This window comes from Pelobates fuscus, chromosome 7 (assembly GCF_036172605.1).
Source record: "Pelobates fuscus isolate aPelFus1 chromosome 7, aPelFus1.pri, whole genome shotgun sequence".
Classification (NCBI taxonomy): Eukaryota; Metazoa; Chordata; class Amphibia; order Anura; family Pelobatidae; genus Pelobates; species Pelobates fuscus.
This window is the reverse complement of record NC_086323.1, coordinates 64369953-64379484: the sequence shown is the minus strand read 5'-3', so window position 1 is coordinate 64379484 and position 9532 is coordinate 64369953.

The following is a 9532-nucleotide window of genomic DNA, read 5'->3' as shown; positions in this document are numbered from 1 at the left end:
TTCCTAGCCGGGTGTTGGGTAATGAAAAGTCGTAACCTTGAACGGATTTGTTGGACATTCTAAGTAATAGAAGAATTGACAACGTGAAGCATAGGCAAATTGATAGGTGAAGAGAAACGGTGGACTGGTCTGGCTGTTGCTATTGCCAAGAAGTGAAATTGTATTAACGGATGGTGACTTGGTGAAACCTAGGTAATTGCCAAGTGGCAAGAGAGGCTCTAACTATGAATTGGTACATGGTAGTGAATACCAACAAGCGTATTGCCGGGGTGACAAATAACCAAGAACTAAAAAGATTGGGAGTGACTGGTAAGGCCCTGACTGTACCAATGAGCGAAGCACTAACAATGCGTTGGACCGATAGGTGAATGTACCTCAAAGTTGAGGATGGGAGTTGGCCTCGCAGGACCACTAACTATGGCGAAATAGCCTAGAAAGACGTAACTAGTTTATGTCTATCGTATTATAAAGAAGATGCCAGTCCTGGTTACCGTATTCATATAGGGACACCTAAACTTAATATTGTTATTTCGTACCTTGGCCAAGTAACGGGACTTGATTATATGCGGTTGCAGTGGGAAAACACTATCTATCTAATAAAACAAAAGGAAAAGTGCGCATAAAAAAAACTAAGTAGGTCCTACATCCTGAAATAGAAGTAGGTGTACCAATGCCTACCTCCTGATTCTTAAATGACAAATGAGGCTGTGTGTTAAACAAATTCTTGGGACAAGACCAAGGGGCAAACAACAAGACCTATTTATAAACGATAGAAACACCAGCAGACAACAATATGCTCTAAAGATACCCACTCACTAGCAGTGGCGGATCCAGAAGCTAATCTCGGGAGGGGCATGTAGATGCAAATATCCATTTTGATATCTATCCTAGCTGTCCATATAAGAGTTAATTTGAACAAAGAATGAATTTGGCATTTCATCTTTATTTCTCGGAAAAAGGATTTGTATAAAATCCTTTTTGCTGGAAAAATACTGATTTCGAAATGTTCTTGTTAATTGTCCAATATATCGGTATTTGTAAATATCTGGTTTTAATCAAATATGTGATACGTTATATGACGAAAGATTATAACTAGAAACAGCTGTTTATAACTTGTGAAAAACAAATGATGTCACTAATGCTCATGGCCCCCACCGACATGAAAATGGGGTATAAATGCATATGACTGTATAATAAACTTTGAATTGGTTATTGAACAAGTCTCTGCTATTCATTTCCAATTTCCAGAGCTCTGAATGAGTTGGCAAATATCCATCATCCACAAAGGGTCCGGGCTGATTTTATCCCCAACAAACTGGTGTCAGAAGTTTATTTGACTGTGCAACTTTGATTTTAAGCATGAAGTCTGTGATAAGGGGGTTAAGATAAATAAAATGGGAATGAGGCTGTTTTTAACAACTCCAAACCATTACTCCCTCCTGATTATACCCAGCCTGTCCCCTAAAGACAATAATGATTTGGGTGCTATCCTTGCTGTGATAAGTTAGACCTACCCAAGCAGGAACAAGGGGTTCCCACTGCTCCATAAAGCTCCCTTTTACCACCTGCCCAGGAAGAAAGGATTGGCAGCTCCTCTGAAGCCCTGAGGGTGTCCAAACCAGGTATGAGAATTAAGGGAATAAAATAATTGAGGGAATGTCAAAAGTACATGTAAAGGTGATGATAAATAAAAGAAAAAAATAGAGGTTCATTAAGGGGGTCTACAAATTCATGTTGTAAATGTAGATGATTATAAATTAATATGAAATTTATATTTTCAGCACATGCTTCATTTCGTGCTGTAAACTAACTTGCTTGCTACAGGTACCTGACATGTTGTAAATGCTTTAAATTGTATGTATTCTGTAGCATTGTGCAAATCTGTAAATTGTTGTCTGGGGATGCAGAGATTTTATTGATTGTGACCCAAATGGTGGACCCCCTGTGCAGAAGTGGGTTTGAAATTTTGGTCATAGAATGTAGGATCAGAAACCATGGACAAAGGTTTTTACCTGTGTTTTTATGACTTTTGGGAACTCAAATTGACCGGTCAAAATTTCCCATGCTTTTAACATGGAGTAGTATAAATATTTTGAGTGTTTGAGAGTTCTGACAAATGCAGGTGATACCATGTCTGTGTAATCTGGTCCAAATGTTCTATAAGCGTATAGGAGAGAAATTCTATTGATAAGGTACATATGTTGCAACTGGTTAATGCAAGTGTTATACAAATGTTTAAGTTAAACGCGTTATATGGCCATACGGGATCCCTTCTTTAATAAGAAAACCATTGGTACCAGAACTCCTAAATAATAAAATCAAATAAAAATAAAAAAAAATATACAATAATATGTTCTGAATACAGCTGTTAAAAGTTTATTCTGTGTAAATGGTGATTGTGATAAATGTGTTTTGGTTATTGATTGTCATGTATGTTAATGGGTAATTTGCTGTGCTATTTTAAATTATATTTAAACTATGTTTGTCTCAGTATTGAATAAGCTGGAAGTGGCAGCGTAATAATCTATTAAATAACTGATTTATTATTGAATACTAGTCCAAGAGCAATATGAGTTGTAATCCTTAAAGAAAAAAAAAAAAAAAAAAACACGCTAAGTTTTAGCTGTTTTCCAAAATTCTGTTGTAATAATGGACTTCTTGCCAAAATTCGACTTTCTAGTCCAGCTGCCAGGTTTTCTGATCTTAAAGCAGTACTGCTTGCATAGTTGCAGAATGCACAAACAAGGGAAACCTACATTATGTCTGTGTTTCTTTTGGGTGTGACATTTAATAATGTATTTTGGATTGAGTTAATTGCCTGTCCATTAATGGGTTTTTGTGTTGGGATGTCTGCTGGATATCTGCTACATTCGTTGTGTTCTGTGTTATAAGAGGACATGTGTGATATTACAATGAGTATGAAGACTATTTAAAGAATATTTGCATGTCATTAACGCAAGCTTTTAGTGTCTTTTTACAACAGATTAAATGCTGATCAGCTCACGAAAAAGGGGCCCCTGGAAAAAATCTGCTTTTCAAAATCGTGGATCTCTCATTCTTCATATTATTAGGGGAGTATTTAGCGTTATCTTTAACATAAACAATTGTTATATTATATATTTAACAAGTACAAAATTAATGGATGACCAGAAGTGGATACGTTTTTTCCCAGATTAAGATTCATCTAATATGCCTCATTGATTATAGCAAAATGATGAAATGGTATTTTTAATAGAGATCAGACAATTTATTTTGAGGCAATTCTAAACTACTTATATTTGTATTGGTATATTGAAAGCATTTTGCAGACCCAGAAGAGAATAAATAATATAATAATTCTAAAAGGAACCATACTATGGGAAGAGGTCACCCTATTAACTCTCTAAGGGGTTAAACTCATTTTTGATAAGCATATAAAGTTTAGTTTTTGTGGTTAGTCTTTTGATACTCAATTTGAACTCAATTGAAGTATAACAACCATATCCTTATAGGTGTAGGAAACGGCTGCAATATGATTTTAATATTTGCAATATTTGCAATATATTTGATATGCAATATGATTTTAATATTTGCAATATATGTTTTCAATGTATTCTAACAATAGAAAAGTAACTAACTGCATTACACCTATGACCCAGACTGTCAGTATTGCAAACCCTGTAGGAAGACTCTGCTTTCACTGTTTATGTACTAATTCTTCAAAAGCTTATTAATATTATATCTGTGTGGTACACTAAGAAGTGTACACAAAGAGGGGGTGTGAGTTAGGTAATCTCGACCTGCAAATGGAATATGCTTCATGAGAAAGATACAGCAGGTTGTTTTGATATAAAGAAAGAGGGAAAAGTATGTTGGATCGGTCACAAAGGATTGTGATCTTAAGCAGGGGAGACGAGGACATTTGGGAGGTGATAGGAGATTGAATCAGACAAGTTTTGGAGGCAGAGGTAGAGAATTTTATCAAAGGGTCTAACTTTTGTAGAGGTGGCAACTTCAGCACTGTTTTAATTGTTTTAATTGTGGAGAGCAGGGGTTCACCCCAAGGTACTCGTGGTGAACCTGATCAAGCTGGCCCCACTGGTACTCCTGGTATTGCTGGTGCCCCTGGCTTCCCTGGTGCCTCTGGCTTCCCTGGTGCCTGTGGTGCTCCTGGACCCACCCTGGCAGGTTCCTCAATACCAACCACAGATTCAAACCTATACCCACACTCAACAACCTCAGCCTAATACACAGATGGTTCATGTTCTTAATGTTTTATATATAGATAAAACAGTATTAATGCTGGCTCTTATGGAAACCGTATTAATGCTGGCTCTTAGGGAAAGTACAAGCTGAAGTTGAGATGTAGACATTGTTTGCATAGGCTGCGCAATGTGAAATAACTAAAATAAAATAGGATAATAATAAGTATGCTTAGTCAATTTGTAACGTGGTATCATAGAGGCATCTGCAATAAAATAAGTGAGTTTACAAGACCTGACAAGTGAGGGCAACTTAATATAACACATGTCTACAGTTTGCTGCCCCTTCCTTATCAGAGGCCACTTGCAATTTTAGCAAAGCAAGACAACTCTGTATTAAACAAAGCACTTTGCAACAACAGTAATTCATTTTGTTTCTCCTATTTCATTCCTAGTTGTTCTGAAAAAAAAATATTGTTTAAGTGGGATAACTCTATGGAGGTTCCAGCATGTATTAAACATGATCACACACATACAGAATTGGTGGCTTTTTGGACATCGGGATATATAAAAGGCTTTGGTTTAAAAAAATGTTACCTGGGTCCACAACATTTTTGACAGAATTCAGCATTCCAATTCTATTAAAGTAATTAATTGGGATTATCAAATTAAGGTTTAAGTTTAAGAACAGTATTTTATTAGGAATTATTCCAATATGTATATGTTAGTGTTTTAGTACTCAACAAGCATTTATATAGAATGAGTGCTTCTCTCATCCATGCAAAGGCATTCTAAAGGGAAATTATGTATTACAATTGTATAAAGGACAATGCAATGAAATATAAGCAAAGCTAAGAGAAGTACATGTTACACAAGTTAAGGATTTAACTTTAGTCTCTAATTTGAGTTTAGCCTAGATAATGAAGTTATTGATGTCGTACTGATCCTTGTGTTTGTATGATTATAGAGACCATACTGGAGTATTTGTGCCGCCTGATATTTGGGACTACACACCAATCTCTCTGGCTGACCTACCTGCCTACCTACCTACCTTTTTTTGCAATTAAATCTGTTTGGTCAAAATCCATGCTGGCCGAAGAAACTAAAATGCTTACTTATGAGTACATAGACTGGACTTGGAAAGTCCTGAAGGTGCAGTGCTGTCTAATGCCGCTATGTCTGTATTAACCCTTTCAACAATTGGGGTGTTGCAAAGAGCATTGTGGTGAACATCCAGCAAACAGAAGAATTAAGAACTATGTGGAAGCTGACATTGTCTTGTTGTCAGCCATATTGCTACCCTTAGCTATGTTATGGTGTCTAAGATTATGGAACAAAGTTTATGGTGTCTAACATTCTTTATTCTCCTTGAAAGACTATTTTTTAGGACTATGCTGGACTATGCTGGACTATTGAACTATTTTGTTATTTTTATTTTTGTAGAGTTAGCCGGAGAGAGAGGAAGTGTTTACTTACTCAGGCATGGATGTACTATGTGTGTCATTGATGTATGTTGAGTGTACCAAGGATGGATTCCCATTTATTAAGTGTGGATATGACTGGACCATCGAAATAGGGATGTAATTAGGAGACATAGGATGCAAGGTCATGATTGGGATTATTGTTAGAATTACAAACTGATTATAAGTTATCTCATGATTTAATATGTAAATGGGCCTTTTGAAACTAATCAAGAAATGTTTCCCAATCCCGATACCCAGCTATTTACTTACAAATGCAGGGTTTTATAAGTCACTAATGCTGTCAACGTGAGGGGATGGCCCTCACTCAGAGTTTCCCCAGATGTGCTTTTTTCCTCAAATATGAGTTTTTGCCACTGGGTTTTTTGACCTGGCCCCAGATCACCGGGTGGAATGGTAATCCAGGACCCTGGTCCAAAGAGGGGATGGATCTTATTCCCGTTTTGACTATACGAGCTTACATTTTGAATTGTAATAATAATAATATTCCTGTTGTTGGGAATAACACTTTGCCTTCACAAATACACTTTGCCTATATTGACCCAAGACTCAAGATACAGATAACATGATGTACACTTAAAAGATCAGCAGATAATTGAAAAAGCTGAAATCAACAGCTCGAACTCCTCTTTAAGGGAAAACCTATGGCACAGAGCAAATGGGGGAAATCGAGGTGAAGAAATAATGAAAGTCCCGCAGACGTGATTAGCACGTCTGAATATACCTCCTCTTGTTTCTCTGCCGCAGGCCTCCCATGGATATTTACCGTAAGATAGATCATGATATGATCTAAGAGGGGAACTGTAGATGCAAATATCCATTTTGATATCTATCCTAGCTGTCCATATAAGAGTTAATTTGAACAAAGAATGAATTTGGCATTTCATCTTTATTTCTCGGAAAAAGGATTTGTATAAAATCCTTTTTGCTGGAAAAATACTGATTTCGAAATGTTCTTGTTAATTGTCCAATATATCGGTATTTGTAAATATCTGGTTTTAATCAAATATGTGATACGTTATATGACGAAAGATTATAACTAGAAACAGCTGTTTATAACTTGTGAAAAACAAATGATGTCACTAATGCTCATGGCCCCCACCGACATGAAAATGGGGTATAAATGCATATGACTGTATAATAAACTTTGAATTGGTTATTGAACAAGTCTCTGCTATTCATTTCCAATTTCCAGAGCTCTGAATGAGTTGGCAAATATCCATCATCCACAAAGGGTCCGGGCTGATTTTATCCCCAACAGGGCACTGGCAGATCATTTTAAGAAACAATCCAGGCACAATAACCACTACAGCTCTCTGTAGTGGTTTTGGTGCCAGGATTTGCTGTGGTGTCCTCCTAGTGTAAGTAGTCAAACCGTTTAAAAAAAACGTTTGATAACTTACCCAGGGTCTGCTGGGATAGTGGCTGTAGTGTGTGTGTGTGAGTGGTGCAGTGTATGTGAGGGTCGCAGTATGTGTATGGAGGGGTAGTGCGTGTGTGAGAGGGGTGCAGTGTATGTATGGGGTAGCAATTTGTATATTGGGAGCGGTGTGTTTGTGTGTTAAGGGTGCAGTGTGTTTGTGTGTGTATGTATGGGGCGCTGTGTGTGTATTGGGGCAGTGTGTGTAAGAGGAGGGCTGTGTGTGTAAGGGGGCCCTGTGTGTGGTAGGGGGGGGGGGGGGCTGTGTATGTAAGTGTGTGTGTGTGTAAGGGGGGCTGTGTGTGTGAGGGGGGCTGTGTGTGTGAGGGGGGGCTGTGTGTGTAAGGGGGGGCTGTGTGTGTAAGAGAGGCTGTGTATGTAAGGGGGGCTGTGTATATAAGGGGGGTTGTGTATATAAGGGGGGGCTGTGTGTGGAAGGGGGGCTGTGTGTAAGGGGGGGCTGTGTGTGCAAGAGGGGCTGTGTATGTAAGGGGGGGCTGTGTATGTAAGGGGGGCTGTGTATATAAGGGGGGCTGTGTGTGGAAGGGGGGGCTGTGTAGGTAAGGGGGGCTGTGTAGGTAAGGGGGGCTGTGTAGGTAAGGGGGGGCTGTGAAGGTAAGGGGGGGCTGTGTAGGTAAGGGGGGGCTGTGTAGGTAAGGGGGGCTGTGTAGGTAAGGGGGGCTGTGTAGGTAAGGGGGGGCTGTGTGTGGAAGAGGGGCTGTGTATGTAAGGGGGGGGCTGTGTATGTAAGGGGGGCTGTGTATATAAGGGGGGTTGTGTATATAAGGGGGGGCTGTGTGTGGAAGGGGGGGCTGTGTAGGTAAGGGGGGCTGTGTAGGTAAGGGGGGCTGTGTGTGGAAGGGGGGCTGTGTGTGGAAGGGGGCTGTGTATGTAAGGGGGGGCTGTGTGTGGAAGAGGGGCTGTGTATGTAAAGGGGGGCTGTGTGTGGAAGGGGGCTGTGTATGTAAGGGGGGCTGTGTAGGTAAGGGTGGGGGGCTGTGTGTGTAAGGGGGACTGTGTATGTAAGGGGGGCTGTGTATGTAAGGGGGGCTGTGTGTGGAAGGGGGGCTGTGTGTGGAAGGGGGCTGTGTGTGGAAGGGGGCTGTGTGTGGAAGGGGGCTGTGTATGTAAGGGGGGCTGTGTAGGTATGGGGGGCTGTGTGTGGAAGAGGGGCTGTGTATGTAAGGGGGGGCTGTGTGTGGAAGGGGGGCTGTGTATGGAAGGGGGGCTGTGTAGGTAAGAGGGGCTGTGTAGGTAAGGGGGGCTGTGTAGGTAAGGGGGGCTGTGTAGGTAAGGGGGGCTGTGTAGGTAAGGGGGGCTGTGTAGGTAAGGGGGGGCTGTGAAGGTAAGGGGGGGCTGTGTAGGTAAGGGGGGGCTGTGTAGGTAAGGGGGGCTGTGTAGGTAAGGGGGGCTGTGTAGGTAAGGGGGGGCTGTGTGTGGAAGAGGGGCTGTGTATGTAAGGGGGGGGCTGTGTATGTAAGGGGGGCTGTGTATATAAGGGGGGTTGTGTATATAAGGGGGGGCTGTGTGTGGAAGGGGGGGCTGTGTAGGTAAGGGGGGCTGTGTAGGTAAGGGGGGCTGTGTGTGGAAGGGGGGCTGTGTGTGGAAGGGGGCTGTGTATGTAAGGGGGGGCTGTGTGTGGAAGAGGGGCTGTGTATGTAAAGGGGGGCTGTGTGTGGAAGGGGGCTGTGTATGTAAGGGGGGCGATGGGGAGGCAGGTTAAAGATATATTTTTTTGGTTTTAATTATTAAATAAATAAAGCTAATGTCCCCCCTCCCTTCCTACCTTTGCTGAGGGAGGGGGAGACACTGCTTTCTCTTCCATTCCCTTGTGGTTCTAGTGGGGGAGTGAACTCTAACCTGCAGCTCAGGCTAGAGTTCATTCTCGCGAGAACGGAGCGTTGCCATGGTAACGCTCCGTGCTCGCGAGAGGAGAACCCGGCGGAGCTGCAGGTAAGAGCTCCCCCGGGTTCTCTCTCTCACTCCCTCCCCTGCCGGCCACCCAGCAATCTGCCTGTGGACCGGGGAGGGAGATCACTGATCTCCCCTCCGGTCCGTGAAGGCAATCAGCAGGGCACCAGCCCTGCATGGACCGGCAGGGGAGAGCCTCAGGCAGCAATACTTTCTCGGGGGGGGCAATTGCCCCGTTGCCCCCCCCCTGGATCCGCCAATGCTCACTAGTAAGTTGGCGGCATGATGACCTATAGAACTTGTTTCCCCAGATCGTCAACTCTTGTGGGCTCGGATGGATGTGTGTTTGTTTGTACCTACATGGAGACAGGATTAAAGGGACTCTATAGTCTACATATAAAAGCAAGAAAGACAGTTCCCCCAGCCTTCCTTCTTGCTTTTATATGTATCAACTGCTATAATAGATAAAAAAAAAATTTAATATAAACACACAATGTACCGGTTAAATTGCAAGCCTGTTAGCAATATGTAACAAGTCT